The sequence below is a fragment of the Camelus bactrianus genome, chromosome 11, assembly GCF_048773025.1.
Source record: "Camelus bactrianus isolate YW-2024 breed Bactrian camel chromosome 11, ASM4877302v1, whole genome shotgun sequence".
Classification (NCBI taxonomy): Eukaryota; Metazoa; Chordata; class Mammalia; order Artiodactyla; family Camelidae; genus Camelus; species Camelus bactrianus.
The window spans coordinates 83,585,224-83,596,152 of NC_133549.1; the positions used below are offsets into that span (position 1 = coordinate 83,585,224).

Consider the following 10,929-nt stretch of genomic DNA (forward strand, 5'->3'; position numbering starts at 1 on the left):
TGTTTATTAAATTTTAGATCCCACCTTCTTTTTTAGAAATACCTATATCCCAAATATTGTAGTTTAAGATTTTACAGACAAGAGCTTCCAGGTATGAAATATTGCCCATCGATCCTGTTCATGGGTGACACAGAGCTATTCTATTATCAGTCCAATGCCAGCAATTTCACCACTGAAGAGGTATTAGAGAAGGTGGGAAGGTGACAGATAACACGAACCAGAAAGACGTTAGAGAATAAAACACTACAGTCTAGTTTTGTCCTGTCATTACTTGGGTTTACCAGAGGCTTTTGCACTACTGCATCCTAATCTTCTAAATTCCCAGTAATTGTCCCTAACTGTCTTCCAGAAGCAAAAGTAAATCTTCCCTGGAAAAACCTCAAATTATCTCTATAATTTTTTCAATCTTTCAGGTAATAATTTTTCAGATCATCATATAAACATGACTATACTTATTTTGCAATCATTTTGTGATGTATAGAAATATTGAATCACTGTGTTGTGCACCAGAAAACAACATAGTGTTGTAGGTTATTTATACTTCAAAAATAAATTCATAGAAAAATAGATCAGATTTGTGGTTACCAGAGGCAGGGGTTGGCAGGGGATTGGAGCAAGGTAATTAAAAGGTAAAAATACAGTTATAAGATACTAGGGATGTAATGTATGACATGATAAATATAATTAACATTGCTGTATGTTATATATGACAGTTATTGAGAGTAAATTCCAAGAATTTCATCACAAGGAAAAGTTTTTTTCTTTTTCTTTGTATAAGACGATGGATGTGCACTAAACTTACTGTGGTAGTCATTTCATGACATACATAAGTCAAATTATTATGCTGTATAACTAACACTTATACACTGCTGTATATCAATTATATTTAAATAAAGCTGGAAATAAAATTTTTAAAAAATTAAAAACTTTAAAGCAATCAGAGCTCCTTTAAAAAATCAAATAGAAATGTTAGAACTGAAAACTGCAATAACTAAAATTAAGAATTTAAAATATGAATTTACAACATATTAGACTTGGCAGAGGAGAGGATTAGTAAACTAAAAGTAGATATTAGAAAATACTTTAAGTAAAAAGAGAGGGAGAAAAACTAGGGGGAAGGAACAGGAGTTATATGTAGGACACTATGAAAATATCACATATCATTAGAGAATTTCAAATTCAAGCTATCACTGCATACCTGTTAGAAGGGCCACAGTCCAAATTTTGGTAACACCAAATGTTGACAAGTATATGGAGTAGTGGAGTAACAGGAGCTTTTCATTTTCTGCTGGTACATACATTTAGGAAGATAGCTTGGAAGCTTCTTACGAAACTTAACGTATTTTTACCATACAATTGAGCAATCGTGCTCCTTTGATGTTTATCCAAAGGACCTGAAAACATGTTCGCACAAAAACTTGCACCCAGATATTTATATCAGTTTTATTAATAATTTTTAAAACTTAATGCAGTCAAGATGTCCTTCAGTAGATAATAAAAAATTGATACAACCAGATAGTGCAATAGTCTGAATGTATATTACTAAGTGAAAGAAGCCAATCTGAAAAGGTTATACATATACTGTATGATTCACTATATGACATTATGGAAAAGGTAAAACTATGGGGACACTAAAAAGGTTAATGGTTGCCAGTGGTTAGTTGAGAGGCAGGGTTGAATAGCCAGAGCTCAGAGAATTTTTAGGGTTGTAAAACTAGTCTATAAATGGTGAATACATGTCATTATACATTTGTCAGAAATCAGAATATATGCCTATTGAGCATTTGTATTTCTTCCTTGGAGAATTGCTTGTTTAGGTCTTTTGTCCATTTTTGGATTGGGTTGTTTTGTTTTTTCTTATTAAGTCGTATGAGCTGCTTATATATTCTGGAGATCAAGCCTTTGTCGGTTTCATTTGAGAAAATTTTCTCCCATTCTGTAGATTGTCTTTTTGTTTTACTTATGGTTTCCTTTGCTGTGCAGAAGCTTATAAGTTTCATTAGGTCCCATTTGTTTATTCTTGCCTTTATTTCTATTGCTTGGGTAGACTGGCCTAGGAGAACATTTTTGAGATGTATGTGAGATAATGTTTTGCCTATATTTTCTTCTAGGAGGTTTATTGTATCTTGCCTTATGTTTAAGTCTTTGATCCATTTTGAGTCTATTTTTGTGTATGGTGTGAGGGAGTGTTCTAGTTTGATTGACTTACATGCTGCTGTCCAGTTTTCCCAACACCATTTGCTGGAGAGACTGTCTTTATTCCATTGTATATTCTTGCCTCCTTTGTTGAAGATTAGTTGACCAAAAGTTTGTGGGTTCATTTCTGGGCTCTCTATTCTGTTCCATTGGTCTATATGTCTGTTTTTGTATCAATACCATGCTGTCTTGCTGACTGTAGCTCTGTAGTATTGCCTGAAGTCTGGGAGAGTTATTCCTCTAGCCTCTTTCTTTTGCTTCAGTAATGCTTTGGCAATTCTAGGTCTTTTGTGGTTCCATATCAATTTTATTATGATTTGTTCTAGTTCTGTGAAATATGTCCTGGGTAATTGGATAGGGATTGCATTAAATCTGTAGATTGCCTTGGGCAGTGTGACCATTTTAACAATATCGATTCTTCCAATCCAAGAGCATGGAATATCTTTCCATTTTTCAAAGTCTTCTTTAATTTCCTTCATCAGTGGTTTATACTTTTCTGTGTATAATTCTTTCACCTCCTTGGTTAGATTTGTTCCTAGGTAATTTATTACTTTGGGTGCTATTTTAAAGGGGATTGTTTCTTTACTTTCATTTTCTGTTGATTCATTGTCAGTGTAAAGAAATGCAACTGATTTTTGAATGTTAATCTTGTAACCTGCTACCTTGCTGAATTCTTCAATCAACTCTAGTAGTTTCTGTGTGGAGCTTTTAGGGTTTTCTTTATATAGTAACATGTCATCGGCATATAGTGACACTTCTACCTCTTCTTTTCCAATTTAGATCCCTTTTATTTCTCTCTCTTGCCTGATTGCTGTGGCTAGGACTTCAAGACTATGTTGAATAGGAGTGGTAATAGTGGGCATCCTTATCCTGTCCCAGATTTTAGTAGGAAGCTTTTGAGTTTTTCACCATCATTCAAAAATCCACAAATGACAAATGCTGGAGAGGCTGTGGAGAAAACGGAACCCTCCTACACTGCTGGTGAGAATGCAGTTTGGTGCAGCCACTGTGGAAAACAGTATGGAGATTCCTCAAAAGACTAGGAATAGACTTACCATATGACCCAGGAATCCCGCTCCTGGGCATATACCCAGAAGGAACCCTACTTCAAAATGACACCTGCACCCCAGTGTTCATAGCAGCACTATTTACAATAGTCAAGACATGGAAACAGCCTAAATGTTCATCAACAGATGACTGGATAAAGAAGAAGTGGTATATTTATACAATGGAATACTATTCAGCCATAAAAACTGACAACATAACACCATTTGCAGCAACACGGATGCTCCTGCAGAATGTCATTCTAAGTGAAGTAAGCCAGAAAGAGAAAGAAAAATACCATATGAGATCACTCATATGTGGAATCTAAAAAAAACAAACAAACAAAGCATAAATGCAGAACAGAAATAGACTCATAGACATAGAATACAAACTTGTGGATGCCAAGGGGGTGGGGGATGGTAAGGGACAGACTGGGATTTCAAAATGTAGAATAGATAAACAAGATTATACTGTATAGCACAGGGAAATATATACCAGATCTTATGGTAGCTCACAGGGAAAAAAAGGTGACAATGAATATATATATATGTTCATGTATAACTGAAAAATTGTGCTCTACACTGGAATTTGACCCAACATTGTAAAATGATTATAAATCAATAAAAATGTTAAAAAAAAAAAAAGAAAAAATGTTAAAATGAAAGAAATCAGAATATACAACACTGAGAGTGAATGCTAATGCAAATTGTGGACTTTAGGTGACAAGGATGTATCAATGTTGGTTCATGCATTGTAACAAATGGACCACTGTATTCAGGATGTTGATAGCCAGAGAGGTTGTGTGTGTGCGGACAGGAGATATATGGGAACTCTACTTTTCACATAGTTTTGCTGTGAGTAAAACTGCTCAAAAATAAAGTTTATTAATTAAAAATAGTAAGACAAAGATTTGGATACGTTAATATAAAATTTCTTATTATTTAGAATATGTAGAATGCAATAGAAATATTACCATGTCCTGAATTTCACCTATAGGCATATTTCTCGCTCCCAAGTATAAGATGTTACATACTACAGAAGAATTAAGAACAGACTAGTATTCACTTCCACAGACTATTTCTCCTAGAAAATAAAATATATATGTTTTAAGGGGTGATCTGGTTTGAGTCCTTGCTGACTTTTACAGGATTAATCACTCATTACTGCTAATGACTATACTTCCTATAATTTGTAGAATTGAAATATATGTTCAAAGAGATGTGTTCAATTCCTAAGATCTCTTCATTCTCCACAGGTGGTGCTGGAGATGATAGCAAAATATTTTCAAAATAAAAATTGCATTTTAAGCCTCAATTTTAGAAAAAAAATTTTAAGTAGGCAAATTGACATTATACTTGCTGTGAACATTTTCTGAATGAATAATATTAAATGATATCAAAAATCTGTATATGTTTAAAAACTATTTTATAATTCTTTGCATGTATTTTATTCAAAGGTAAATACATGTTTATGAGATCTGACCTGATGTGAGAATTACCTTGAAAATATCCTACAGAATCAGTAAGTCAACTCTAAAAAATTTTATGACATATTTAGCTAATTTCCCATTGATGCCATTGGTTTATTTTCTCATGCTCTGATCTGAATCTCTTAGGTATACTTAACCTTTACTAAGGGAAATATTTAAGAAAGGTGAGAGATGGAAAGAGCAATGTTTGAGTGAGTCACTCTGATGCATAGTGGGAGCAGTTGTATAAATGATGTTTTGTGTAAAATCTGTTTAAACATTTTTCATTGTTGCCACACAAATCCATCATCATGAATATTTTAAAAAGCATTTTAATGAAAGAAATGTTTCCTTCCTTCTTTTTTCCTTCTGTGAAATAATCAGTTCCTTTAACATATGTCTGCAGCATTTTCCATCCATGGATAAACATTTTGAGAATTGCAGCATGTATCAAACCATGGAAATGAAATTCATAATCTTAATTTTTCCATTTACTTGATAACTAGATAAAAATAAATTTTAACAACTAAGTGATGTATAGACTTACATATAATTTGTTAAATAAATTGCCCTCCTTCTAGATAAGTTGGAAGTATAATCCCAATGAATTGTATTTTTCCAAAGAAAGTCATTCCTACATTGATAATGAAAAGAAATACTCTAGTTTAATATTTATGTAAAAGGAAAAACAACCATTTTTTTTTGTTTCCCAGCTCAAGGATACATAAGCAAACCTAAAAAGATGAACCATTTTATCATGCTTATATTTTTATCATTACCTTCTTTTTTGGGAAAACTAAGCCTCCTGAAAAAAAGTTTGCCTTTAAGGTAGTTGTGTTTATTAGTTCTTGTTGCAATTAAAAGTTTCCTTCTATGACATATTGCCTGAAGGGAAAAAATAAACTACTCAAGACAGGCATATGGTCTTCACCAGGTTAAGCACTCCATCTATGTAGTCTCTGTTATATCCTAAGCACCTAGCACCGTGTACAATATAGAGTGAATGTTCAAGTCATAGTTTCATAGTCATATAAAAATAAGTTACAATTAATGAAGCATAGTCTTTCTTATTGAACTTTTTCTTTTTAGTACGTTCTAAGACCCAGTTCTTACAAAACAAATATTACACTTAAAAATTATGAGTCCATGGAAAGGGCTTAGCTTCAGGGAAGGTTAGAAACAGGTTCTTATATTTACCATTTATTAATTGTGATTCATTGGGCAAGTTACATTGCTTTTTAAACTTTAGTCAAAAAACTTTAAGTAGATAATAACTATTAATTTCCCATTGCTGCTATAACCAATTACCACAAATGTAGTAGATAAAGACACAAATTTATTATCTTACAAGTTGGAGGACAGAGGTCAACATCAAAGTGTCAGCAGGGTTCCTTCTAGAAACTGTAGGGGAGAATTCATTTCCTTGCTTTTCCAACTACTAGAGGCCACCTGCATTCCTTAGTGTATGGCTTCTTCTTCCAGGAAAGCATCTTCAAATCTCTGTCTCTCTCTTTCTTCTTTCTCTTCCTCTCCCACTCTCTCTCCTTCCCCTTTCCTTCTTCCTCTCTCTCTGCTTCTGTTACCCCATCTCTTTGTCTGACTCTGACTCTTACCCTCCCCCTCATAAATAACCTTGTGATTACACTTGTGCCACCTGGATAATCTTCTCATCACAAGATTCTCAACTTAATTACATCTGCAAAGTCACTTTTGCCATGTAGTGTAATATAATGGCAGCTTCTAGGAATTAGGATGTAGCTGGCTATATTTGGAGGGGATGCTATTCAGCCTACAAGAATAACATCTTAAAAGGTTTCTAAGAGGGTTAAAAGAGTTTGAATATAGGAATGTTTGGTATAATCGACTGACCTTATGTGATACATTTTGCATGTATCTATATCTCTACATATACATTTTATATCTGTTCATTAAATTTTCCTCTATCCAACAAATAAAGTAATACCTTAATATTTTAATATATTGTACGATATTTTCAAATGGTTTATTTATGAGTGTAGTTATTCATATGAATTCAATATTAATTTACAGAAAACTTTTGGAAGTTGATTTCTGGAAGGCTGATATATTAATGTTTTTAAATAAAACAATAAAATGCTGCTATAGGCTTAGGGGCATAATAGGAAAACTTACTGAGATCACTAGAATATAATATCTTGGAAGAATGTCTAATTTTACACAATAACGGATAGTGCCTAAATGTTGCCCCTAAGCTTGTTCATCCAGAAATTGCAGTCTTACAGTATTTGTTAACCTTTCACCATGTTTTCTTCCCCCTTTGGAAAAGAATAAAATAACTGAATACAACATTCCCTTCTTCACCATGACGATTTTCACATTTGTCATTTTTTTTTATAATAAGTTAACTCCTTAATGTCTGCTTCTTAAATAAATGTGTGTACTCGGGTTAATAATTTTGTTTAGCTAGTTATACTTGTGATTTTATGTTCCATGCCATAAGCTCCTACTGATCTCTACAAACTTTTTAACAAGTCACATTATTGTATCTAGAAAAGCAGTGGAACAAATTACAATTTTATTTAGTATTGAATACATATGTTCAGCAGTGTGAGAGCCTGAGAATGTCCTACTGAAGTTAACATGGAGGAAATCTTAGTGTCTCACTTGAAAACAAGGGCCGCAATGCCTGTTTTGCTTCTAAGTAAACTTCCTCTCCATATACATGCCATAAAATCTAAATTCACAGAATACATTTATGAGATTTATTTTATATTGTAGTTCACTGAGCTTTCTACAGTCTATGAATTGAACTGTAAAACATCAATTGATTCCATAAGGTGAGCCAAATCATAGCTGATACAGTACAATGGTGAATATTTAGAATGACAGAATCAACTACTAAACACACACACACACACACACACACACACACACACACACACACACACACACACACACACATTTAACTTGACATCAGTCAGGTAACAGAAGAGATATTGTAATTCAATAGCTAATGGTACCTTATGTAAAATACAAAATATACACAGATATTTTATATTCAAATAAATCTTGTACATTAGTAAACAGATGTCTATTACCAATAGAATTATATGAATATGAGCTCAAGGAAGTGACAGTAAATATCATTTAGATAGCTATCAATTGAAGAATACACCTCAGTGCAAATTTATAAGAAATACCTGTAATGAAGACAATTATATTTTATTATGTACATAAATATATGTGATTATTATTAATATCGTATGCTAAACACTGGCATTTTTCATGAAAATCCATATAATAATGGCTTTTTTAAACATTTTTTATTGAGTTATAGTTATTTAACAATGTTCTGTCAAATTCCAGTGTAGAGCACAATTCTTCAGTTATCCATGAACACACATATATTCATTGTCCAATTTTTTTCACTGTGAGCTACCACAAGATCTTGTATATATTTTGCTGTGCTTTACAGTATAATAATGGCTTTTTAAAAGAAAATAAATTCAATATTCATTCTCTTGTGTAGAAATTTGAGACAACTATGCTCAATCTGATAATGCCATATTTTTCTTACTAAAATTACTTTAATGCTTATGTCTTCATAATCATTGAATCTCAAAAAGAAAAATAAAATGGTAAATAGCTAAATATCCACTGGTAGTTAAGTGAAAGAAAATAAAAGAAGATCCCACATTGATGTGAGTAGACAGACTAGTCACATTATGAAATAAAGATTTAGCAAAGTGAAACTTTTCTAGAAACTTATTATTTTTTCTTTAATTGTATTTTCTTAAGGACCATGACCAAAATGCCGACACGATACCTCTGAGAGCAGGAGTCAAACATAGACAGGTTCAGGGCACACACGCAGCACGGAGAGGGGAAAAAAGGCCGCGAAGACGGAAAGCGGAGGTTCGGGGGGAACGTGGGAGGGGGGAGGAGTCAGTTCAAACCAGTCTTGTGCAACTGTCGGACGCCTCCAGCCACTTGAAAGTACTGCTTTCATTTTTAAATGAGCCCCTTCTCCGACCGTCGCTCGTTGCCCTCACTCTACGCCTGGCAGGGGCGCTCGGGCTCTGCTCCCCCTGAAGTCCGCGTGAGGCTCTCCTTCCCTTCCTCGCTTCGGGCCCTGCCTCCCCAAACCCCAAATCTCAGCTCCTGAGTCCTCCCCCCAGGGGCCGCAGTCCCCAGTTGGTTACCGGGTGCGGGACTCGGGACACGCTGCCCGTCCCACCCCTCACCTGGGGCTTCGAGTCTGCACACTCCCGCCCTTATTCACATTTGGCACCTCTGTCGTCCCTCTGAGCACCTAAAGGAGGGTGGAACCGCGAGGGACTTGGCAGTTGAGGCTTGTTTACCGTCACCATGGAAACCCCTGGCAGGGCTTCTGGGGGGGCGGGGTCAGGTGCGCGGCTGGCCTGAGTCCACAACTCCAGTGCGTCTGGCGCACGCGGAGCTTCCTGAAGCCCTTCCACCCTTGACGTGCCCTGCCCCCCTTCCCCCCCACCCCACCCTCCGGCTTGCTCCCAAGCGCCCAGAAACAGCAGCCTGAGGAGCCCACGCCACCGCCCCGCTTCCGGCTCCCGGCATGACTGCGGGCTTGTTCCTCTGCAGAACCCCACCTTTCTTTCCAGGAAGACGCGGAGCAGTCTCACTTCCAAAAATTTATTTATTTATTTATTCCTATTAAAAAAAATTTTTTTTATTATTGAAGTATAGTCAGTTACACTGTGTCAATTTCTGGTGTACAGCATAATATTTCAGTCATACATATACATATATATTCGTTTTCATATTCTTTTTCATTGTAGGTTACTACAAGATACTGAATATAGTTCCCTGTACTATACAGAAGAAATTTGTCTTTTATCTATTTTATATATAGTAGTTAATATTTGTAAATCTTGAACTCCCAATTTATCCCTTCCCACCCTCTTTTCCCTGGTAACCATAAGTTTGTTGACTATATCTGTGAATCTATTTCTGTTTGTAGTTGAGTTCATTAGTGCAGGAGCACAATTCTTAATGCATACTGAAGTCTGAAGTCTGAAGCAAAGTAAAAGCAATCTTAAATTATCTCTGAACATTTCTGAAACCAGGGGTAGAAAATTATGGAGTATGCAGATAATAAGCAATTGAAAAGCAATCAGCTTATTAAATGGACTTATCAGTACTCTGTCCTGTAGTATAACTAAAAACTTAAGAGTTTGAAAAACATTCTTTTTTTAGTAATCTCTTTATTTGTGTGTGTCTCTTGCATATGCACAACCCAATTTTAAACACTTCTCGGTTCATACACATCTTGAGGACTCTTGGGCTTTACTTCATATTTTCCTTTAAAATTTTATAGTCTGAGTTATTTTATTTTTTTTGATTTTGAAACTGCTTCATGGTGGTAAGATACATGTAATAGTTACCATTTTCCCCAGGTTTAAGTTTACAGTTCAGCGGCATTTACGTATGCATCACCCCTATCCATCTCTATAACTTATTTTTAATCATAAAATACACATAACGTAAAATTTGCCATCTACCATTTTCAAGTGTACAGTTTAGAAATGTTAAGTAATTCACATTGTTGTACAGCCAATCTCTAGAATTCTTTTCATCTTGCAAAACTGAAACTCCATGCTCATTTAAAAACTCCTCATTTTCTCTTCCTTCCAAAACCTAACAACCACCATTCTACTTAGTTTCCATAAATTTGCTTATTGTACATAACTCACATAAGTGGAAGCATAAAGTATTTGTCTTTGTGTGTCTGGCTAATTTCACTTGGCATAATGCCCTCAAGATTCTTCCCTATTGTAGTATGTCTCAGAATTTCCTCCCTTGTTGAGGTCTATCTGGATGGGGCTTTTTCTGTAGACCTATGTCATTGGAAATGTCTCATAGAATAACTGTGTGCTTTCCTTTACTCACAGAACTACATGTTAGATCTGTGGGAAAGAACTACAAGACAGAGCTGCTAAATAAACTGTGAAAAACTTAACAGTCAAATTTTTTATCTTAGATATTGGCATATCCCAACCATCAATACTGTTTTAGGGTGTGATAAGCTTAGGAGTAATATGATTTGAACTTAATGCATGTTTAGAGAGTGTCTAAAATTCAGAACCAGGCAGACCCATCTTCTCTGACCTCAAATATGTAATAATCCTAAAGTAAATTGCTTGATGAAATTGGATCCCAAAGATTACAGGTGAGGAGTTTTTGAAGTGTGTCCATGTTCCACTGGA

General features: G+C 34.9%; 1 non-coding gene across 1 annotated transcript; it reads left to right on the forward strand.

Annotated features, from left to right (window-relative positions):
• Window positions 1–10,524: 10,524 nt before the first annotated feature.
• LOC123618330 (small nucleolar RNA SNORA18) lies at window positions 10,525–10,655 on the forward strand. Its single transcript, XR_006726751.1, has one exon. It is a non-coding gene; the product is annotated as a small nucleolar RNA SNORA18 (small nucleolar RNA).
• The last annotated feature ends 274 nt before the right edge of the window (window positions 10,656–10,929 follow it).